The sequence below is a fragment of the Ambystoma mexicanum genome, chromosome 6q (genome assembly GCF_040938575.1).
Source record: "Ambystoma mexicanum isolate Mex_15411 chromosome 6q, UKY_AmexF1_1, whole genome shotgun sequence".
Taxonomy (NCBI): domain Eukaryota; kingdom Metazoa; phylum Chordata; class Amphibia; order Caudata; family Ambystomatidae; genus Ambystoma; species Ambystoma mexicanum.
The window spans coordinates 1,657,611,549-1,657,638,002 of NC_090937.1; positions in this window are offsets into that span (position 1 = coordinate 1,657,611,549).

Below are 26,454 nucleotides of genomic sequence, written 5' to 3' on the forward strand. Positions count from 1 at the left end.
GGAACTTACCTGCAGATACCCCAGATCATAGCCTGCAGCTTGGGCCAGGTAACTTACCTGCAGATACCCAAGATCATAGCCTGCAGCCTGGGTCAGGTAAATTACCTGCAGATACCCCAGATCATAGCCTGCAGCCTGGGGACAGGGAACCTACCTGCAGATACCCCAGATCATAGCCTGCAGCCTGGGCACAGGGAACTTAACTGCAGATACCCCAGATTATAGCATGCATCCTGGGCCAGGTAACTTACATGCAGATACCCCAGATCATAGCCTGCAGCCTGGGCACACGGAATTTACCTGCAGATACCCCAGATCATAGCCTGCAGCCTGGGCAGAGGGAATTTACCTGCAGATACCCCAAATCATTGCCTGCAGCCTGGGCACAGGGAACTTACCTGCAGATACCCCAGATCATAGCCTGCAGCCTGGGCACAGGGAACTTACCTGCAGACACCCCAGATCATAGCCTGCAGCCTGGGCACAGGGAACTTACCTGCAGATACACCTGATCATAGCCTGCAGCCTGGGCCACGTAACTTTCCTGCAGATACCCCAGATCATAGCCTACAGCCTGGGCCAGAGAACTTACCTGCAGATACACAGGGCATAGCCTGCAGCCTGGGCCAGGTAACTTACCTGCAGATACCCCAGATCATAGCCTGCAGCCTGGGCACAGGGAACTTACCTGCAGATACCCCAGATCATAGCCTACAGCCTGGGCACAGGGAACTTACCTGCAGATACCCCAGATCATAGCCTGCAGCCTGGGCAGAGGGAACTTACCTATAGAGACTCAGATCATAGCCTGCAGCCTGGGCCAGGTAACCTACCTGCAGATACCCCAGATCATAGCCTGCAGCCTGGGCACAGGGAACATACCTGCAGATACACCAGCTCATAGCCTGCAGCCTGGGCACAGGGAACTTATCTACAGAGACCGAGATCATAGCCTGAGGCCTGGGCCAGTTAACTTACCTGCAGATACCAGATCATAGCCTGCAGCCTGGGCACAGGGAACTTAATTACAGATACCCCGGATCATAGCCTGCAGCCTAGGCACAGGGAAATTACCTGCAGATACACAGATCATAGCCTGCAGCCTGGACCAGGTAACTTACCTGCTGATACCCCAGAACATAGCCTGCAGCCTGGGCACAGGAAACTTACCTACAGACACCCAGATCATAGCCTGCAGCCTGGGCCAGGTAATTTACCTGCAGATACCCCAGATCATAGCCTGCAGCCTGGGCAGAGGGAACCTACCTGCAGATACCCCAGATCATAGCCTGCAGCCTGGGCACAGGGAACTTACCTGCAGATACCCCAGATCATAGCCTGCAGCCTGGGCACAGGAAACTTACCTGCAGATACCCCAGATCATAGCCTGCAGCCTGGGCACAGGGAATTTACCTGCAGATACCCCAGATCATAGCCTGCAGCCTGCGCACAGGAAACTTACCTGCAGATACCCCAGATCATAGCCTGCAGTCTGGGCACAGGGAACTTACCGCAGATACCCGAGATCATATCCTGCAGCCTGGGCATAGGGAACTTACCTACAGAGACCCAGATCATAGCCTGCAGCCTGGGCCAGGTAACTTACCTGCAGATACTCCTGATCATAGCCTGCAGCCTGGGCACAGGGAGCTTACCTGCAGATACCCCAGATCATAGCCTGCAGCCTGGGCATAGATAACTTACCTGCAGATACCCCAGATCATAGCATGCAGCCTGGGCACAGGGAACCTACCTGCAGATACACCAGATCATAGCCTGCAGTCTGGGCACAGGGTACTTACCTGAAGATACCCCAGATCATAGCCTGCAGCCTGGGCCAGGGAACTTACCTGCAGATACACAGGTCATAGCCTGCAGCCTGGGCCAGGTAACTTACCCAAAGATACCCCAGATCACAGCCTGCAGCCTGAGCACAGGGAACCTACCTGCAGATACCCCAGATCATAGCCTTCAGCCTGGGAACAGGGACTCAACCTGCAGATACCCCATATCATAGCCTGCATCCTAGGGACAGGGAACTTACCTGCAGATACCCCACATCATAGCCTGCAGCCTGGGCCAGGGAACCTACCTGCAGATACACAAATCATAGCCTGCAGCCTGAGCATAGGGAACCTACCTGCAGATTCACTAAATCATTGCCTGCAGCCTGAGCACAGGGAACTTACCTGCAGATACACAGATCATAGCCTGCATCCTAGCACAAGGAACCTGCCTGCAGATACCCCAGATTACAGCCTGCAGCCTGGCACAAGGAACTTACCTGCAGATACTCCTGATCATAGCCTTCAGCATGGGCACAGGGAACTTACCTGCAGATACACAGATCATAGGCTGCAGCCTGGACACAGGGAACTTACCTGCAGATACCCCAGAGCACAGCCTGCAGACTGAACACAGGGAACCTGCCTGCAGATACCCCAGATCATAGCCTTCAGCCTGGGTACAGTGACTCAACCTGCAGATACCCCATTCATAGCCTGCAGCCTGGGCACAGGGAACTTACCTGCAGATACCCTAGATCATAGCCTGCAGCCTGGGCAGAGGGAACTTGCCTGCAGATGCCCCAGATCATAGCCTGCAGCCTGGGCACAGGGAACTTACCTGCAGATACCCCTGATCATAGCCTGCAGCCTGGGCACATGGAATTTACCTGCAGATACCCAAGATCACAGCCTGTAGACTGGGCACAGGGAACTTACCTGCAGATACACCAGATCATAGCCTGCAGTGTGGGCACAGGGAACTTTCCTGCAGATACCCCAGATCATAGCCTGCAGCCTGGGCACAGGGAACTTACCTGCAGATACACCAGATCATAGCCTGCAGCTTGGGCACAGGGAACTTACCTACAGAGACCCAGATCATAGCCTGCAGCCTGGGGCAGGTAATTTACCTGCAGATACCCGAGATCACAGCCTGCAGCCTGAGCACAGGGAACCTACCTGCAGATACCCCAGATCATACGCTTCAGCCTGGGCACAAGGACTCAACCTGCAGATACCCCGTATCATAGCCTGCAGCCTGGGCACAGGGAACTTACCTGCAGATACCCCAAATCATTGCCTGCAGCCTGGGCACAGGGAACTCACCTGCAGATACCCCAGATCATAGCCTGCAGCCTGGGCACAGGGAAATTACCTGCAGACACCCCAGATCATAGCCTGCAGCCTGGGCACAGGGAACTTACCTGAAGATACACCTGATCATAGCCTGCAGCCTGGGCCACGTAACTTTCCTGCAGATACCCCAGATCATAGCCTACAGCCTGGGCCAGAGAACTTACCTGCAGATACACAGGTCATAGCCTGCAGCCTGGGCACACGGAATTTACCTGCAGATACCCCAGATCATAGCCTGCAGCCTGGGCACAGGGAACTTACCTGCAGATACCCCAAATCATTGCCTGCAGCCTGGGCACAGGGAACTTACCTGCAGATACCCCAGATCATAGCCTGCAGCCTGGGCACAGGGAACTTACCTGCAGACACCCCAGATCATAGCCTGCAGCCTGGGCACAGGGAACTTACCTGCAGATACACCTGATCATAGCCTGCAGCCTGGGCCACGTAACTTTCCTGCAGATACCCCAGATCATAGCCTGCAGCTGGGCCAGGGAACCTACCTGCAGATAGCCCAGATCATAGCCTGCAGCCTGGGCACATGGAACTTACCTGAAGATACCCCAGATCATCGCCTGCTGCCTGGGCACAGGGAATTTACCTGCTGATACCCCAGATCATAGCCTGCAGCCTGGGCACAGGGAACTTACCTGCAGATACCCCAGATCACAGCGTGCAGCCTGGGCACAGGGAACTTACCTGAAGATACCCCAGATCATAGCCTGCAGCCTGGGCCAGGTAACTTACCTGCAGATACCACAGATCATAGCCTGCAGCCTGGGCACAGGGAATTTACCTGCAGATACCCCAGATCATAGCCTGCAGCCTGGGCCAGGGAACTTACCTGCAGATACCCCAGATCATAGCCTGCAGCCTGAGCAGAGGGAACCTACCCAGATACCCCAGATCATAGCCTGCAGCCTGGGCACAGGGAACTTACCTGAAGATACCCCAGATCACAGCCTGCAGCCTGGGCAAAGGGAACTTACCTGCAGATACCCCAGATCATAGCCTGCAGCCTGGGCACAGGGAATTTACCTGCAGATACCCCAGATCATAGCCTGCAGCCTGGGCACAGGGAACTTACCTGAAGATACCCCAGATCATAGCCTGCAGCCTGGGCACAGGGAACCTACCTGCAGATACCCCAGATCATAGCCTGCAGCCTGGGCACAGGGAACTTACCTGAAGATACCCCAGATCATAGCTTGCAGCCTGGGCACAGGGAATTTACCTGAAGATACCGTATACCATAGCCTGCAGCCTGGGCACAGGGAACTTACCTGAAGATACCCCAGATCACAGCCTGAAGCCTGGGCCAGGTAACTTACCTGCAGATACCCCAGATAATAGCCTGCAGCCTGGGCACAGGGAACTTACCTGAAGATACCCCAGATCATAGCCTGCAGCCTGGGCCAGGTAACTTACTTGCAGATACCACAGATCATAGCCTGCAGCCTGGGCGCAGGGAACTTACCTGCAGATACCCCAGATCATAGCCTGCAGCTTGGGCCAGGTAACTTACCTGCAGATACCCAAGATCATAGCCTGCAGCCTGGGTCAGGTAAATTACCTGCAGATACCCCAGATCATAGCCTGCAGCCTGGGGACAGGGAACCTACCTGCAGATACCCCAGATCATAGCCTGCAGCCTGGGCACAGGGAACTTAACTGCAGATACCCCAGATTATAGCATGCATCCTGGGCCAGGTAACTTACATGCAGATACCCCAGATCATAGCCTGCAGCCTGGGCACACGGAATTTACCTGCAGATACCCCAGATCATAGCCTGCAGCCTGGGCAGAGGGAATTTACCTGCAGATACCCCAAATCATTGCCTGCAGCCTGGGCACAGGGAACTTACCTGCAGATACCCCAGATCATAGCCTGCAGCCTGGGCACAGGGAACTTACCTGCAGACACCCCAGATCATAGCCTGCAGCCTGGGCACAGGGAACTTACCTGCAGATACACCTGATCATAGCCTGCAGCCTGGGCCACGTAACTTTCCTGCAGATACCCCAGATCATAGCCTACAGCCTGGGCCAGAGAACTTACCTGCAGATACACAGGTCATAGCCTGCAGCCTGGGCTAGGTAACTTACCTGCAGATACCCCAGATCATAGCCTGCAGCCTGGGCACAGGGAACTTACCTGCAGATACCCCAGATCATAGCCTACAGCCTGGGCACAGGGAACTTACCTGCAGATACCCCAGATCATAGCCTGCAGCCTGGGCAGAGGGAACTTACCTATAGAGACTCAGATCATAGCCTGCAGCCTGGGCCAGGTAACCTACCTGCAGATACCCCAGATCATAGCCTGCAGCCTGGGCACAGGGAACATACCTGCAGATACACCAGCTCATAGCCTGCAGCCTGGGCACAGGGAACTTATCTACAGAGACCGAGATCATAGCCTGAGGCCTGGGCCAGTTAACTTACCTGCAGATACCAGATCATAGCCTGCAGCCTGGGCACAGGGAACTTAATTACAGATACCCCGGATCATAGCCTGCAGCCTAGGCACAGGGAAATTACCTGCAGATACACAGATCATAGCCTGCAGCCTGGACCAGGTAACTTACCTGCTGATACCCCAGAACATAGCCTGCAGCCTGGGCACAGGAAACTTACCTACAGACACCCAGATCATAGCCTGCAGCCTGGGCCAGGTAATTTACCTGCAGATACCCCAGATCATAGCCTGCAGCCTGGGCAGAGGGAACCTACCTGCAGATACCCCAGATCATAGCCTGCAGCCTGGGCACAGGGAACTTACCTGCAGATACCCCAGATCATAGCCTGCAGCCTGGGCACAGGAAACTTACCTGCAGATACCCCAGATCATAGCCTGCAGCCTGGGCACAGGGAATTTACCTGCAGATACCCCAGATCATAGCCTGCAGCCTGCGCACAGGAAACTTACCTGCAGATACCCCAGATCATAGCCTGCAGTCTGGGCACAGGGAACTTACCGCAGATACCCGAGATCATATCCTGCAGCCTGGGCATAGGGAACTTACCTACAGAGACCCAGATCATAGCCTGCAGCCTGGGCCAGGTAACTTACCTGCAGATACTCCTGATCATAGCCTGCAGCCTGGGCACAGGGAGCTTACCTGCAGATACCCCAGATCATAGCCTGCAGCCTGGGCATAGATAACTTACCTGCAGATACCCCAGATCATAGCATGCAGCCTGGGCACAGGGAACCTACCTGCAGATACACCAGATCATAGCCTGCAGTCTGGGCACAGGGTACTTACCTGAAGATACCCCAGATCATAGCCTGCAGCCTGGGCCAGGGAACTTACCTGCAGATACACAGGTCATAGCCTGCAGCCTGGGCCAGGTAACTTACCCAAAGATACCCCAGATCACAGCCTGCAGCCTGAGCACAGGGAACCTACCTGCAGATACCCCAGATCATAGCCTTCAGCCTGGGAACAGGGACTCAACCTGCAGATACCCCATATCATAGCCTGCATCCTAGGGACAGGGAACTTACCTGCAGATACCCCACATCATAGCCTGCAGCCTGGGCCAGGGAACCTACCTGCAGATACACAAATCATAGCCTGCAGCCTGAGCATAGGGAACCTACCTGCAGATTCACTAAATCATTGCCTGCAGCCTGAGCACAGGGAACTTACCTGCAGATACACAGATCATAGCCTGCATCCTAGCACAAGGAACCTGCCTGCAGATACCCCAGATTACAGCCTGCAGCCTGGCACAAGGAACTTACCTGCAGATACTCCTGATCATAGCCTTCAGCATGGGCACAGGGAACTTACCTGCAGATACACAGATCATAGGCTGCAGCCTGGACACAGGGAACTTACCTGCAGATACCCCAGAGCACAGCCTGCAGACTGAACACAGGGAACCTGCCTGCAGATACCCCAGATCATAGCCTTCAGCCTGGGTACAGTGACTCAACCTGCAGATACCCCATTCATAGCCTGCAGCCTGGGCACAGGGAACTTACCTGCAGATACCCTAGATCATAGCCTGCAGCCTGGGCAGAGGGAACTTGCCTGCAGATGCCCCAGATCATAGCCTGCAGCCTGGGCACAGGGAACTTACCTGCAGATACCCCTGATCATAGCCTGCAGCCTGGGCACATGGAATTTACCTGCAGATACCCAAGATCACAGCCTGTAGACTGGGCACAGGGAACTTACCTGCAGATACACCAGATCATAGCCTGCAGTGTGGGCACAGGGAACTTTCCTGCAGATACCCCAGATCATAGCCTGCAGCCTGGGCACAGGGAACTTACCTGCAGATACACCAGATCATAGCCTGCAGCTTGGGCACAGGGAACTTACCTACAGAGACCCAGATCATAGCCTGCAGCCTGGGGCAGGTAATTTACCTGCAGATACCCGAGATCACAGCCTGCAGCCTGAGCACAGGGAACCTACCTGCAGATACCCCAGATCATACGCTTCAGCCTGGGCACAAGGACTCAACCTGCAGATACCCCGTATCATAGCCTGCAGCCTGGGCACAGGGAACTTACCTGCAGATACCTCAGATCATAGCCTGCAGCCTGGGCCAGGGAACCTACCTGCAGATACTCCTGATCATAGCCTGCAGCCTGGGCACAGGGAGCTTACCTGCAGATACCCAAGATCATAGCCTGCAGCCTGGGCATAGATAACTTACCTGCAGATACCCCAGATCATAGCATGCAGCCTGGGCACAGGGAACCTACCTGCAGATACACCAGATCATAGCCTGCAGCCTGGGCCAGGGAACTTACCTGCAGATACACCTGATCATAGCCTGCAGCCTGGGCAGGTTTCTTACCTGCAGATACCCCAGATCATAGCCTGCAGCCTGGGCACAGGGAACTTACCTGGAGATACCCCAGATCATAGCCTGCAGCCTGGGCAGAGGGAACATACCTGTAGATACCCCAGATCATAGCCTGCAGCATGGGCATAGGGAACTTACCTACAGAGACCCAGATCATAGCCTGCAGCCGGGGCACAGGGAACTTACCTGCAGATCCCCCAGATCATAGCCTGCAGCCTGGGCCAGGGAACTTACCTGCAGATACACAGGTCATAGCCTGCAGCCTGGGCCAGGTAACTTACCTGCAGATACCCCATGTCATAGCCTGCAGCCTGGGCACAGGGAACTTACCTGCAGATACCCCAGATCATAGCCTGCTGCCTGGGCAGAGGGAACTTACCTATAGAGACTCAGATCATAGCCTGCAGCCTTGGCCAGGTAAATTACCTGCAGATACCCCAGATCATAGCCTGCAGCCTGGGCACAGGGAACTTACCTGCAGATACACCAGATCATAGACTGCAGCCAGGGCACAGGGAACTTACCTGCAGATACCCCAGATCATAGCCTACAGCCTAGGCACAGGGAAATTACCTGCAGATACACAGATCACAGCCTGCAGCCAGGGCGCAAGGAACTTACCTGAACTTACCCCAGATCATAGCCTGCAACCTGGGCATAGCCTGCAACTTACCTGCAGATACCCCAGGTCATAGCCTGCAACCTGGGCCAGGTAATTTACCTGCAGATACCCCAGATCATAGCCTGCAGCCTGGGCAGAGGGAACCTACCTGCAGAAACCCCAGATCATAGCCTGCAGCCTGGGCACAGGGAACTTACCTGCAGATACCCCAGATCATAGCCTGCAGCCTGGGCACAGGGAACGTACCTGCAGATACACCAGATCATAGCCTTTAGCCTGGGCGCTGGGAACATACCTGCAGATACCCCAGATCATAGCCTGCAGCCTGGGCACAGGTAACCCACCTACAGAGACCCAGATCATAGCCTGCAGCCTGGGCCAGGTAGCTTACCTGCAGATATCCCAGATCATAGCCTGCAGCCTGGGCAGAGGGCCCTTACCTGAAGATACTCCAGATCATAGCCTGCAGACTGGGGACAGGAAACTTACCTGCATATACCCCAGATCACAGCCTGCAGCCTGGACATAGGGAACTTACCTGAAGATACCCCAGATCACAGCCTGCAGCCTGAGCACAGGGAACCTACCTGCAGATACCCCAGACCATAGCCTTCAGCCTGGGCACAGGGACTCAACCTGCAAATACCCCATATCATAACCTGCATCCTAGGCACAGGGAACTTACCTGCAGATACCCCAGATCATAGCCTGCAGCCTGGGCCAGGGAACCTGGCTGCAGATACACAGATCATAGCCTGCAGCCTGAGCATAGGGAACCTACCTGCAGATTCACTAAATCATTGCCTGCAGCCTGAGCACAGGGAACTTACCTGCAGATACACAGATCATAGCCTGCATCCTAGCACAAGGAACTTACCTGCAGATACCCCAGATTACAGCCTGCAGCCTGGCACAAGGAACTTACCTGCAGATACTCCTGATCATAGCCTTCAGCATGGGCACAGGGAACTTACCTGCAGATACACAGATCATAGGCTGCAGCCTGGACACAGGGAACTTACCTGCAGATACCCCAGATCACAGCCTGCAGACTGAACACAGGAACCTGCCTGCCGATACCCCAGATCATAGCCTTCAGCCTGGGTACAGTGACTCAACCTGCAGATACCCCATTCATAGCCTGCAGCCTGGGCACAGGGAATTTACCTGCAGATACCCCAGATCATAGCCTGCAGCCTGGACACAAGGAACCTACCTGCAGATACCCCAGATCATAGCCTGCAGCCTGGGCAGAGGGAACTTGCCTGCAGATGCCCCAGATCATAGCCTGCAGCCTGGGCACAGGGAACTTACCTGCAGATACCCCTGATCATAGCCTGCAGCCTGGGCACATGGAATTTACCTGCAGATACCCCAGATCACAGCCTGTAGACTGGGCACAGGGAACTTACCTGCAGATACACCAGATCATAGCCTGCAGTGTGGGCACAGGGAACTTTCCTGCAGATACCCCAGATCATAGCCTGCAGCCTGGGCACAGGGAACTTACCTGCAGATACACCAGATCATAGCCTGCAGCCTGGGCACAGGGAACTTACCTACAGAGACCCAGATCATAGCCTGCAGCCTGGGCCAGGTAATTTACCTGCAGATACCCGAGATCACAGCCTGCAGCCTGAGCACAGGGAACCTACCTGCAGATACCCCAGATCATACCCTTCAGCCTGGGCACAAGGACTCAACCTGCAGATACCTCAAATCATAGCCTGCAGCCTGGGCAAGGGGCCTTACCTGCAGATACCTCAGATCATAGACTGCAGCCTGGGCCAGGGAACCTACCTGCAGATACCCCAGATCATAGCCTTCAACCTGGGCACAACCTGTAGATACCCCATATCATAGCCTGCAGCCTGGCACAAGGAACGTACCTGCAGATACTCCTGATCATAGCCTTCAGCATTGGAACTTACCTGCAGATAACCAGGTCATAGCCTGCAGCCTGAGCAAGGTAACATACCTGCAGATACCCCAGATCATAGCCTGCAGCCTGGGCACAGTGAACTTACCTGCAGATACCCCAGATCATAGCCGGCAGCCTGGGCATAGGGAACATACCTACAGATACCCCAGATCATAGCCTGCAGCCTGGGCACAGGGAACTTACCTGGAAATACCCCAGATCATAGCCTGCAACCTGGGCAGAGGGAACCTACCTGAAGATACCCCAGATCATAGCCTGCAGCCTGGGCAAAGGGAACTTACCTGCAGATACCCCAGATCACAGCCTGCAGCCTGAGCACAGGGAACCTACCTGCAGATACCCCAGATCATAGCCTTCAGCCTGAGTAAAGAGGCTCAACCTGCAGATACCCCATATCATAGCCTGCAGCCTGGACACAGGGATTTTACCTGCATATACCCCAGATCATAGCCCGCAGCTTGGAACAGGGAACTTACCTGCAGATACCCCAGATCATAGCCTGCAGCCTGGGCAGACGGAACTTACCTGCAGATACCCCAGATCATAGCCTGCAGCCTGGGCACAGGGATCATACCTGCAGATACACCAGATCATAGCCTGCAGCCTGGGCACAGGGAATTTACCCTCAGATACCCCAAATCATAGCCTGCAGCCTGGGCACAGGGAACTTACCTACAGAGACCCAGATCATAGCCTGCAGCCTGGGCCAGGTAACTTACCTGCATATATCCTAGATCATAGCCTGCAGCCTGGGCAGAGGTACCTTACCTGAAGATACCCCAGATCATAGCCTGCAGCCTGGGGACAGGGAACTTACCTGCAGATGCCCCAGATCATAGCCTGCATCCTATGCACAGGGAACTTACCTGCAGATACCCCAGATCATAGCCTGCAGCCTGGGCCAGGGAACCTACCTACAGATACACAGATCACAGCCTGCAGCCTGAGCACAGGGAACCTACCTGCAGATACCCCAGATCATAGCCTTCAGCCTGGGCACAGGGACTCAACCTGCAGATACCCCATATCATAGCCTGCATCCTAGGCACAGGGAATTTACCTGCAGATACACCAGATCATAGCCTGCAGCCTGGGCCAGGGAACCTACCTACAGATACACAGATCATAGCCTGCAGCCCGAGCATAGGAAACTTACCTGCAGATACACAGATCATAGCCTGCAGCCTGGGCACAGGGAACTTACCTGCAGATACACAGATTATAGCCTGCAGCCTAGACTCGGGGAACTTACCTACAGATACTCCAGATCATAGCCTGCAGCCTAGCACACGGAACTTACCTGCATATACCCCAGATTACAGCCTGCAGCCTGGCACAAGGAAATTACCTGCAGATACTCCTGATCATAGCCTTCAGCATGGGCACAGGGAACTTACCTGCAGATACACAGATCATAGGCTGCAGCCTGGACACAGGTAACTTACCTGCAGATACACAGATCATAGGCTGCAGCCTGTACACAGGGAACTTACCTGCAGATACCCCAGATCACAGCCTGCAGCCTGAACACAGGGAACCTGCCTGCAGATACCCCAGATCATAGCCTTCAGCCTGGGTACAGTGATTCAACCTGCAGATACCCCATATCATAGCCTGCAGCCTGGGCACAGGGAACTTACCTGCAGATACCCCAGATCATAGCCTGCAGTTTGGAACAGGGAACCTACCTGCAGATACCCCAGATCATAGCCTGCAGCCTGGGCAGAGGGAACCTACCTGCAGATACCCCAGATCATAGCCTGCAGCCTGGGCACTGGGAACTTACCTACAGATACCCCTGAACATAGCCTGCAGCCTGGGCACAGGGAATTTACCTGCAGATACCCCAGATCACAGCCTACAGACTGAACACAGGGAACTTACCTGCAGATACACCAGATCATAGCCTGCAGCGTGGGCACAGGGAACTAACCTGCAGATACCCCAGATCATAGCCTGCAGCCTGGGCACAGGGAACTTACCTGCAGATACACATATCATAGCCTGCAGCCTGGGCACAGGGAACTTACCTGCAGATACCCCAGATCATAGCCTGCAGCCTGGGCCAGGTAACATACCTGCAGATACCCCAGATCACAGCCTGCAGCCTGAGCACAGGGAACCTACCTGCAGATACCCCAGATCATACCCTTCAGCCTGGGCACAGGGACTCAACCTGCAGATACCCCATATCATAGCCTGCAGCTTGGGCGCAGGGAAGTTACCTGCAGATACCTCAGATCATAGCCTGCAGCCTGGGCCAGGGAACCTACCTGCAGATACCCCAGATCATAGCCTTCAACCTGGGCACAGGGACTCAACCTGCAGATAAACCATAGCCATAGCCTGCAGCCTGACACAAGGAACTTACCTGCAGATACTCCTGATCATAGCCTTCAGCATGGGCACAGGGAACTTACCTGCAGATACACAGGTCAGAGCCTGCAGCCTGAGCAAGGTAACATACCTGCAGATACCCCAGATCATAGCTTGAAGCTTGGGCACAGGGAACTTTACTACAGAGACCCAGATCATAGCCTGCAGCCTGAGCCAGGTCCCTTACCTGCAGATACCCCAGATCATAGCCTGCAGCCTGGGCAGAGGGAACGTACCTGCAGATACCCCAGATCATAGCCTGCAGCCTGGGCACAGTGAACTTACCTGCAGATACCTCAGATCATAGCCTGCAGCCTGGGCACAGTGAACTTACCTGCAGATACCCCAGATCATAGCCGGCAGCCTGGGCACAGGGAACATACCTGCAGATACCCCAGATCATAGCCTGCAGCCTGGGCACAGGGAACTTACCTGCAAATACCCCAGATCATAGCCTGCAGACTGGGCAGAGGGAACCTACCTGAAGATACCCCAGATCATAGCCTGCAGCCTGGGCAAAGGGAATTTACCTGCAGATACCCCAGATCACAGCCTGCAGCCTGAGCACGGGGAACCTACCTGCAGATACCCCAGATCATAGACTTCAGCCTGGGTACAGAGGCTCAACCTGCAGATACCCCATATCATAGCCTGGAGCCAGGGCACAGGGAACTTACCTGCAGATACCCCAGATCATAGCCTGCAGCCTGGAACAGGGAACCTACCTGCAGATACCCCAGATCATAGCCTGCAGCCTGGGCAGAGGGAACTTACCTGCAGATACCCCTGATCATAGCCTGCAGCCTGGAACAGGGAACCTACCTGCAGATACCCCAGATCATAGCCTACAGCCTGGGCTCCGAGAACTTACCTACAGAGGCCCAAATCATAGCCTGCAGCCTGGGCCAGGTAACTTACCTGCAGATACCTCAGATCATAGCCTGCAGCCAGGGCAGAGGGAACTTACCTAAAGATACCCCAGATTATAGCCTGCAGCCTGGGCACAGGGAACTTACCTGCAGATTCCCCTGATCATAGCCTGCAGCCTGGGTACAGGGAATGTACCTGTCGATACCCCAGATCATAGCCTGCAGCCTGGGAACAGGGCATTTACCTGCAGATACCTCAGATCACAGCCTGCAGCCTGAGCACAGGGAACCTACCTGCAGATACCCAAGATCATAGCATTCAGCCTGGGCACAGGGACTCAACTTGCAGAGACCCCATATCATAGCCTGCAGCGTGGTCACAGGGAACTTACATGCAGAATCCCCAGATCATAGCCTGCAGCCTGGGCCAGGGAACCTACCTGCAGATACTCATGATCAGAGCCAGCATCCTGGCACAGGGAATATACCAGCAGATACCCCTGATCATAGCCTACAGCCTGGCACAGGAAACATACCTGCAGATACCCCTGATCATAGCCTGCAGCCTGGCACAGGGATCTTACCTGCAGATACCCCAGATCATAGAGTGCAGCCTGGGAACAGGGAACTTACCTGCAAATACCTCAGATCATAGCCTGCAGCCTGGGCCAGGGAACCTACCTGCAGATACCCCAGATCATAGCCTTCAACCTGGGCACAGGGACTCAACCTGCAGATAAACCATAGCCATAGCCTGCAGCCTGACACAAGGAACTTACCTGCAGATACTCCTGATTATAGCCTTCAGCATGGGCACAGGGAACTTACCTGCAGATACACAGGTCAGAGCCTGCAGCCTGAGCAAGGTAACATACCTGCAGATACCCCAGATCATAGCTTGAAGCTTGGGCACAGGGAACTTTACTACAGAGACCAAGATGTTAGCCTGCAGCCTGAGCCAGGTCCCTTACCTGCAGATACCCCAGATCATAGCCTGCAGCCTGGGCAGAGGGAACGTACCTGCAGATACCCCAGATCATAGCCTGCAGCCTGGGCACAGTGAACTTACCTGCAGATACCTCAGATCATAGCCTGCAGCCTGGGCACAGTGAACTTACCTGCAGATACCCCAGATCATAGCCGGCAGCCTGGGCACAGGGAACATACCTGCAGATACCCCAGATCATAGCCTGCAGCCTGGGCACAGGGAACTTACCTGCACATACCCCAGATCATAGCCTGCAGACTGGGCAGAGGGAACCTACCTGAAGATACCCCAGATCATAGCCTGCAGCCTGGGCAAAGGGAATTTACCTGCAGATACCCCAGATCACAGCCTGCAGCCTGAGCACGGGGAACCTACCTGCAGATACCCCAGATCATAGCCTTCAGCCTGGGTACAGAGGCTCAACCTGCAGATACCCCATATCATAGCCTGGAGCCTGGGCACAGGGAACTTACCTGCAGATACCCCAGATCATAGCCTGCAGCCTGGAACAGGGTACCTACCTGCAGATACCCCAGATCATAGCCTGCAGCCTGGGCAGAGGGAACTTACCTGCAGATACCCCTGATCATAGCCTGCAGCCTGGAACAGGGAACCTACCTGCAGATACCCCAGATCATAGCCTACAGCCTGGGCTCCGAGAACTTACCTACAGAGACCCAAATCATAGCCTGCAGCCTGGGCCAGGTAACTTACCTGCAGATACCTCAGATCATAGCCTGCAGCCAGGGCAGAGGGAACTTACCTAAAGATACCCCAGATCATAGCCTGCAGCCTGGGCACAGGGAACTTACCTGCAGATTCCCCTGATCATAGCCTGCAGCCTGGGTACAGGGAATGTACCTGTCGATACCCCAGATCATAGCCTGCAGCCTGGGAACAGGGCATTTACCTGCAGATACCTCAGATCACAGCCTGCAGCCTGAGCACAGGGAACCTACCTGCAGATACCCCAGATCATAGCATTCAGCCTGGGCACAGGGACTCAACTTGCAGAGACCCCATATCATAGCCTGCAGCGTGGTCACAGGGAACTTACATGCAGAATCCCCAGATCATAGCCTGCAGCCTGGGCCAGGGAATCTACCTGCAGATACTCATGATCAGAGCCAGCATCCTGGCACAGGGAATATACCAGCAGATACCCCTGATCATAGCCTACAGCCTGGCACAGGAAACATACCTGCAGATACCCCTGATCATAGCCTGCAGCCTGGCACAGGGATCTTACCTGCAGATACCCCAGATCATAGAGTGCAGCCTGGGAACAGGGAACTTACCTGCAAATACCCCAGATCATAGCCTGCAGCATGGGCAGAGGGAACTTACCTGAAGATACCCCAGATCTTAGCCTGCAGCCTGGGCACAGGGAACTTACCTGCAGATACCCCAGATCACAGCCTGCAGCCTGAGCACAGGGAACCTACCTGCAGATACCCCATATCATAGCCTGCAGCCTGGGCAGAGGGAACGTACCTGCAGATACCCCAGATCATAGCCTGCAGTCTGGGCACAGGGAACTTAACTGCAGATACCGCAGATCATAGCCTGCAGCCTGGGCACAGGGAACTTACCTGCAGATACCCCAGATCACAGCCTGCAGCCTGGGTACAGGGAACTAAACTGCAGATACCTCAGATTATAGCATGCAGCCTGGGCCAGGTAACTTACCTGCAGATACCCCAGATCATAGCCTGCAGCCTGGGCACACAGAATTTACCTGCAGATACCCCAGATCATAGCCTGCAGCCTGGGCACAGGGAACTTACCTGCAGATACCCCAAATCATTGCCTGCAGCCTGGGCACAGGGAACTTACCTGCAGATACCCCAGATCATAGCCTGCAGCCTGGGCACAGGGAAATTACCTGCAGACACCCCAGATCATAGCCTGCAGCCTGAGCACAGGGAACCTTCCTGCAGATACACCAGATCATAGCCTGCAGCCTGGGCACAGGGAACTTATCTACAGAGACCGAGATCATAGCCTGAAGCCTAGGCCAGGTAAATTACCTGCAGATACTTCTGATCATAGCCTGCAGCCTGGGCACAGGGAACCTTCCTGCAGATACACCAGATCATAGCCTGCAGCCTGGGCACAGGGAACTTATCTACAGAGACCGAGATCATAGCCTGAAGCCTAGGCCAGGTAATTTACCTGCAGATACTCCTGATCATAGCCTGCAGCCTGGGCACTGGAAACTTACCTGCAGATAACCCAGATCATAGCCTGCAGCCTGGGCACAGGGAACTTACCTGCAGATACACCAGATCATAGCCTGCAGTCTGGGCACAGGGAACTTACCTACAGAGACCCAGATCATAGCCTGCAGCCTGGGCACAGGGAATATACCTGCAGATACACAAGTCAATGCCTGCAGCCTGGACCAGGTAACTTACCTGCTGATACCCCAGATCATAGCCTGCAGCCTGGGCACAGGGAATTTACCTACAGACACGCAGATCATAGCCTGCAGCCTGGGCCAGGTAATTTATCTGCAGATACCCCAGATCATAGCCTGCAGCCTGGGCAGAGGGAACCTACCTGCAGATACCACAGATCATAGCCTGCAGCCTGGGCACAGGGAACTTACCTGCAGATACCCCAGATCATAGCCTGCAGCCTTGGCAGAGGGAACCTACCTGCAGATACCACAGATCATAGCCTGCAGCCTGGGCACAGGGAACTTACCTGCAGATACCCCAGATCATAGCCTGCAGCCTGGGCACAGGAAACTTACCTGCAGATACCCCAGATCATAGCCTGCAGCCTGGGCACAGGGAACTTACCTGCAGATACACCAGATCATAGCCTGCAGTCTGGGCACATGGAACTTACCTGCAGATACCCCAGATCATAGCCTGCAGCCTGGGCACAGGGAACTTACCTACAGAGACCCAGATCATAGCCTGCAGCCTGGGCCAGGTAACTTACCTGCAGATACTCCTGATCATAGCCTGCAGCCTGGGCACAGGAAACTTACCTGCAGATAACCCAGATCATAGCCTGCAGCCTGGGCACAGGGAACTTACCTGCAGATACACCTGATCATAGCCTGCAGCCTGAGCCAGATAACTTACCTGCAGATACCGCAGATCATAGCCTGCAGCCTGGGCACAGGGAACATACCTGTAGATACCCCAGATCATAGCCTGCAGCATGGGCACAGGGAACTTACCAACAGAGACCCAGATCATAGCCTGCAGCCGGGGCACAGGGAATTTACCTGCAGATACCCCAGATCATAGACTGCAGCCTGGGCCAGGGAACTTACCTGCAGATACACAGGTCATAGCCTGCAGCCTGGGCCAGGTAACTTACCTGCAGATACACCTGATCATAGCCTGCAGCCTGGACACAGGGAACTTACCTGAAGATACCCCAGATCACAGCCTGCAGCCTGGACACAGGGAACTTACCTGAAGATACCCCAGATCACAGCCTGCAGCCTGGACACAGGGAACTTAACTGAAGATACCCCAGATCACAGCCTGCAGCCTGGACACAGGGAACTTACCTGAAGATACCCCAGATCACAGCCTGCAGCCTGGACACAGGGAACTTACCTGAAGATACCACAGATCACAGCCTGCAGCATGGGCACAGGGAACTTACCTGAAGATACCCCAGATCACAGCCTACAGCCTGGACACAGGGAACTTACCTGAAGATACCCCAGATCACAGCCTGCAGCCTGGGGACAGGGAACTTACCTGCAGATACCCCAGATCATAGCCTGCAGCCTGGGCACCCGGAATTTACCAGAAGATACCCCATGTCATAGCCTGCAGCCTGGGCAAAGGGAACTTACCTGCAGCTACCCCAGATCATAGGCTGCAGCCTGGGCCAGGTAACTTACCTGCAGATACCCCAGATCATAGCCTGCAGCCTGGGCACAGGGAACTTACCTGCAGATACCCCAGATCATAGCCTGCAGCCTGGGCAGAGGGAACTTACCTATAGAGACTCAGATCATAGCCTGCAGCCTGGGCCAGGTAACTTACCTGCAGATACACCAGATCATAGCCTGCAGCCTGGGCACAGGGAACTTACCTGCAGATACACCAGCTCATAGCCTGCAGCCTGGGCACAGGGAACTTATCTTCAGAGACCGAGATCATAGCCTGAAGCCTGGGCCAGTTAACTTACCTGCAGATACCAGATCATAGCCTGCAGTCTGGGCACAGGGAATTTACCTACAGATATCCCAGCTCATAGCCTGCAGCCTAGGCACAGGGAAATTACCTGCAGATACACAGATCATAGCCTGCAGCCAGGGCACAGGGAATATACCTGCAGATACATAGGTCCTAGCCTGCAGCCTGGACCAGGTAACTTACCTGCTGATACCCCAGATCATAGCCTGCATCCTGGGCACAGGGAACTTACCTACAGACACCCAGATCATAGCCTGCAGTCTGGGCCAGGTAATTTTCCTGCAGATACCCCAGATCATAGCCTGCAGCCTGGGCAGAGGGAACCTACCTGCAGATACCCCAGATCATATCCTGCAGCCTGGGCACAGGGAATTTACCTGCAGATACCCTAGATCGTAGCCTGCAGCCTGGGCCCAGGAAACCTACCTGCAGATACCCCAGATCATAGCCTGCAGCCTTGGCACAGGGAACTTACCTGCAGATACACCAGATCATAGCCTGCAGTCTGGGCACAGGGAACCAGATACCCCAGATCATAGCCTGCAGCCTAGGCACATGGAACTTACCTACAGATACTCCTGATCATAGCCTGCAGCCTGGGCACAGGGAGTTTACCTGTAGATACCCCAGATCATAGCCTGCAGCTTGGGCATAATAAACTTACCTGCAGATACCCCAGATCATAGCATGCAGCCTGGGCACAGGGAACCTACCTGCAGATACACCAGATCATAGCCTGCAGCCTTGGCACAGGGTATTTACCTGAAGATACCCCAGATCATAGCCTGCAGCGTAGGCCAGGGTACTTACCTGCCGATACACCTGATCATAGCCTGCAACCTGGGCCAGGGAACTTACCTGCAGATACCCCAGATCATAGCCTTCAGCCTGGGCACAGGGACTCAACTTGCAGAGACCCCATATCATAGCCTGCAGCGTGGTCACAGGGAACTTACCTGCAGATACCCAAGATCATAGCCTGCAGCCTGGGCCAGGGAACCTACCTGCAGATACACCAGATCATAGCCTGCAGACTGGGCAGAGGGAATTTAGCTGCAGATACCCCAGATCATAGCCTGCAGCCTGAGCACAGGGAATTTACCTGCAGATACACAGATCATAGGCTGCAGCCTGGACATAGGGAATTTACCTGCAGATACACAGATCATAGCCTGCAGCCTGGGCACAGGAACTTACCTGCAGATACCCATGATCATAGCTAGCAGCCTGGCACAGGGAATATACCAGCAGCTACCCCTGATCATAGCCTACAGCCTGGCACAGGAAACTTACCTGCAGATACCCCTGATCATAGCCTGCAGCCTGGCAACAGGAACTTACCTGCAGATACCCCTGATCATAGCCTGCAGCCTGGCAACAGGAACTTACCTGCAGATACCCATGATCCTAGCCAGCAGCCTGGCACAGGGAATATACCAGCAGATACCCCTGATCATAGCCTAAAGCCTGGCACAGGAAACTTACCTGCAGATACCCCTGATCATAGCCTACAGCCTGGCACAGGGATCTTACCTGCAGATACCCCTGATCATAGCCTGCAGCCTGGCACAGGGATCTTACCTGCAGATACTCCAGATCATAGCCTACTGCCTGGGCAAAGGGAACTTACCTGCAGATAGCTAGATCATAGACTGCAGCCTGGGCACAAGGAACTTACCTGCAGATACCCCAGATCATAGCTTGCAGCATGGTATATTGGACTTACCTGAAGATACCCCAGATCATAGCCTGCAGCCTGGACACAGGGAACTTGCCTGCAGATACCCCAGATCATAGCCTGCAGCCTGGACACAGGGAACTTACCTGAAGATAACCCAGATCATAGCATGCAGCCTGGACACAGGGAACTTACCTGCAGATACCTCAGATCATAGCCTGCAGCCTGGGCACAAGGAACTTACCTGAAGATACCCCAGACCATAGCCTGCAGCCTGGGCACAATGAACGTACTTGAAGATACCCCAAATCGTAGCCTGCAGCCTGGGCAGATGGAACTTACCTGCGGATACTCTTGATCATAGCTTGCAGCATGGGCACAGGGAACCTACCTGCAGATCCACAGATCATAGGCTGCTGCCTGTGCCAGGGAACTTACCTGCAGATACCCAGATCATAGCCTGCAGCCTGGGCCAGGGAAATACCTGCAGATACCCCTGATCATCACCTGCAGCCTGGGCCAGGGAACCTACCTGCAGATACCCCTGATCATCAACTGCATGCTGGGCACAGGGAATTTACCGGCAGATACCCCAGATCATAGTCTGCAGCCTGAGCATAGGGAACATACCTGCAGATATCCCAGATCATAGCCTGCAGCATGGGCACAGAGAACTTACCTGCAGATACCCCAGATCATAGCCTGCAGCCTGAGCACAGGGAACTTACCTGCAGATACACTAGATCATAGCCTACAGCCTGGCACAGGGAACTTACCTGCAGATACACAGATCAAAGCCTGCAGCCTGGGCCAGGGACTTAAACTGCAGATACCCTATATCATAGCCTGCAGCCTGAGCACAGGGAACTTACCTGCAGATACACTAGATCATAGCCTACAGACTGGCACAGGGAACTTACCTGCAGATACACAGATCAAAGCCTGCAGCCTGGGCCAGGGACTTAACCTGCAGATACCCTATATCATAGCCTGCAGCCTGGGCACATGGAACTTACCTGCAGATACACAGATCATAGCCTGCTGCCTAGACTCAGGGAAATTACCTGCAGATACTCAGATCATAGCCTGCAGCGTGTCACAAGGAACTTACCTGCAGATACCCCAGATCATAGAGTGCAGCCTGGGAACAGGGAACTTACCTGCAAATACCCCAGATCATAGCCTGCAGCCTGGGCAGAGGGAACTTACCTGAAGATACCCCAGATCATAGCCTGCAGCCTGGGCACAGGGAACTGACCTGCAGATACCCCAGATCACAGCCTGCAGCCTGAGCACAGGGATCCTACCTGCAGATACCCCAGATCATATCTTTCAGCCTGGGTACAGGGACTCAACCTGCAGATACCCCATATCATAGCCTGCAGCCTGGGCACAGGGAATTTACCTGCAGATACCCCAGATCATAGCCTGCAGCCTGGGCACAGGGAACTTACCTACAGAGACCCAGATCATAGCCTGTAGCCTGGGCCAGGTAACTTACCTGCAGATACTCCTGATCATAGCCTGCAGCCTGGGCACAGGAAACTTACCTGCAGATAACCCAGATCATAGCCTGCAGCCTGGGCACAGGGAACTTACCTGCAGATACACCTGATCATAGCCTGCAGCCTGAGCCAGATAACTTACCTGCAGATACCGCAGATCATAGCCTGCAGCCTGGGCACAGGGAACATACCTGTAGATACCCCAGATCATAGCCTGCAGCATGGGCACAGGGAATTTACAAACAGAGACCCAGATCATAGCCTGCAGCCGGGGCACAGGGAATTTACCTGCAGATACCCCAGATCATAGACTGCAGCCTGGGCCAGGGAACTTACCTGCAGATACACAGGTCATAGCCTGCAGCCTGGGCCAGGTAACTTACCTGCAGATACACCTGATCATAGCCTGCAGCCTGGACACAGGGAACTTACCTGAAGATACCCCAGATCACAGCCTGCAGCCTGGACACAGGGAACTTACCTGAAGATACCCCAGATCACAGCCTGCAGCCTGGACACAGGGAACTTACCTGAAGATACCCCAGATCACAGCCTGCAGCCTGGACACAGGGAACTTACCTGAAGATACCCCAGATCACAGCCTGCAGCCTGGACACAGGGAACTTACCTGAAGATACCACAGATCACAGCCTTCAGCATGGGCACAGGGAACTTACCTGAAGATACCCCAGATCACAGCCTGCAGCCTGGACACAGGGAACTTACCTGAAGATACCCCAGATCACAGCCTGCAGCCTGGGGACAGGGAACTTACCTGCAGATACCCCAGATCACAGCCTGCAGCCTGGGGACAGGGAACTTACCTGCAGATACCCCAGATCACAGCCTGCAGCCTGGGTACAGGGAACTAAACTGCAGATACCCCAGATCACAGCCTGCAGCCTGGGCACAGGGAACGTACCTGCAGATACCCCAAATCATTGCCTGCAGCCTGGGCACAGGGAACTTACCTGCAGATACCCCAGATCATAGCCTGCAGCCTGGGCACAGGGAAATTACCTGCAGACACCCCAGATCATAGCATGCAGCCTGAGCACAGGGAACCTTCCTGCAGATACACCAGATCATAGCCTGCAGCCTGGGCACAGGAAACTTACCCACAGAGCCCCAGATCATAGCCTGCCACCTGGGCACAGAGAACTTACCTGCAGATACACCTGATCATAGCCTGCAGCCTGGGCCAGGGAACTTACCTTCAGATACACAGGTCATAGCCTGCAGCCTGGGCCAGGTAACTTTCCTGCAGATACCCCAGATCATAGCCTGCAGCCTGGACACAGGGAACTTACCTGCAGACACCCCAGATCATAGCCTGCAGCCTGGGCACAGGGAACTTACCTACAGAGACCCAGATCATAGCCTGCAGCCTGGTCACAGAGAACTTACCTGCAGATACACCTGATCATAGCCTACAGCCTGGGCACAGGGAACTTACCTGCAGATACACAGGTCATAGTCTACAGCCTGGGCCAGGTAACTTACCTGCAGATACCCCAGATCATAGCCTGCAGCCTGGGCACAGGGAACTTACCTGCAGATACCCCAGATCATAGCCTGCAGCCTGGGCACAGGGAACTTACCTGCCGATACCCCAGATCATAGACTGCAGGCTGGGCAGAGGGAATTTACCTATAGAGACTCAGATCATAGCCTGCAGCCTGGGCAAGGTAATTTACCTGCAGATACCCCAGATCATAGCCTGCAGCTTGGGCACAGGGAACTTACCTGCAGATACACCAGCTCATAGCCTGCAGCCTGGGCACAGGGAACTTATCTACAGAGACCGAGATCATAGCCTGAAGCCTAGGCCAGGTAACTTACCTGCAGATACTCCTGATCATAGCCTGCAGCCTGGGCACAGGAAACTTACCTACAGATAACCCAGATCATAGCCTGCAGCCTGGGCACAGGGAACTTACCTGCAGATACACCAGATCATAGCCTGCAGTCTGGGCACAGGGAACTTACCTACAGATACCCCAGATCATAGCCTGCAGCCTAGGCACAGGGAAATTACCTGCCACAGGGAACTTACCTACAGAGACCCAGATCATAGCCTGCAGCCTGGGCACAGGGAATATACCTGCAGATACACAGGTCAATGCCTGCAGCCTGGACCAGGTAACTTACCTGCTGATACCCCAGATCATAGCCTGCAGCCTGGGCACAGGGAACTTACCTACAGACATGCAGATCATAGCCTGCAACCTGGGCCAGGTAATTTATCTGCAGATACCCCAGATAATAGCCTGCAGCCTGGGCAGAGGGAACCTATCTGCAGATACCACAGATCATAGCCTGCAGCCTGGGCACAGGGAACTTACCTGCAGATACCCCAGATCATAGCCTGCAGCCTGGGCAGAGGGAACCTACCTGCAGATACCACAGATCATAGCCTGCAGCCTGGGCACAGGGAACTTACCTGCAGATACCCCAGATCATAGCCTGCAGCCTGGGCACAGGAAACTTACCTGCAGATACCCCAGATCATAGCCTGCAGCCTGGGCACAGGGAACTTACCTGCAGATACACCAGATCATAGCCTGCAGTCTGGGCACAGGGAACTTACCTGCAGATACCCCAGATCATAGCCTGCAGCCTGGGCACAGGGAACTTACCTACAGAGACCCAGATCATAGCCTGCAGCCTGGGCCAGGTAACTTACCTGCAGATACTCCTGATCATAGCCTGCAGCCTGGGCACAGGAAACTTACCTGCAGATAACCCAGATCATAGCCTGCAGTCTGGGCACAGGGAACTTACCTGCAGATACCCCAGATCATAGCCTGCAGCCTTGGCACAGGGAACTTACCTACAGAGACCCAGATCATAGCCTGCAGCCTGGGCCAGGTAACTTACCTGCAGATACTCCTGATCATAGCCTGCAGCCTGGGCACAGGGAGCTTACCTGCAGATACCCCAGATCATAGCCTGCAGCCTGGGCATAGATAACTTACCTGCAGATACCCCAGATCATAGCATGCAGCCTGGGCACAGGGAACCTACCTGCAGATACACCAGATCATAGCCTGCAGCCTGGGCCAGGGAACTTACCTGCAGATACACCTGATCATAGCCTGCAGCCTGAGCCAGGTAACTTACCTGCAGATACCGCAGATCATAGCCTGCAGCCTGGGCACAGGGAACATACCTGTAGATACCCCAGATCATAGCCTGCAGCATGGGCACAGGGAACTTACCTACAGAGACCCAGATCATAGCCTGCAGCCGGGGCACAGGGAATTTACCTGCAGATACCCCAGATCATAGACTGCAGCCTGGGCCAGGGAACTTACCGGCAGATACACAGGTCATAGCCTGCAGCCTGAGCCAGGTAAGTTAGCTGCAGATACCCCAGATCATAGCCTGCAGCCTGGGCACCCGGAATTTACCAGAAGATACCCCATGTCATAGCCTGCAGCCTGGGCAAAGGGAACTTACCTGCAGCTACCCCAGATCATAGGCTGCAGCCTGGGCCAGGTAACTTACCTGCAGATACCCCAGATCATAGCCTGCAGCCTGGGCACAGGGAACTTACCTGCAGATACCCCAGATCATAGCCTGCAGCCTGGGCAGAGGGAACTTACCTATAGAGACTCAGATCATAGCCTGCAGCCTGGGCCAGGAAACTTACCTGCAGATACCCCAGATCATAGCCTGCAGCCTGGGCACAGGGAACTTACCTGCAGATACACCAGCTCATAGCCTGCAGCCTGGGCACAGGGAACCTATCTACAGAGACCGAGATCATAGCCTGAAGCCTGGGCCAGTTAACTTACCTGCAGATACCAGATCATAGCCTGCAGTCTGGGCACAGGGAATTTACCTACAGATATCCCAGATCATAGCCTGCAGCCTAGGCACAGGGAAATTACCTGCAGATACACAGATCATAGCCTGCAGCCAGGGCACAGGGAATATACCTGCAGATACATAGGTCATAGCCTGCAGCCTGGACCAGGTAACTTACCTGCTGATACCACAGATCATAGCCTGCATCCTGGGCACAGGGAACTTACCTACAGACACCCAGATCATAGCCTGCAGCCTGGGCCAGGTAATTCTCCTGCAGATACCCCAGATCATAGCCTGCAGCCTGGGCAGAGGGAACCTACCTGCAGATACCCCAGATCATATCCTGCAGCCTGGGCACAGGGAATTTACCTGCAGATACCCCAGATTATAGCCTGCAGCCTGGGCACAGGAAACTTACCTGCAGATACCCCAGATCATAGCCTGCAGCCTTGGCACAGGGAACTTACCTGCAGATACACCAGATCATAGCCTGCAGTCTGGGCACAGGG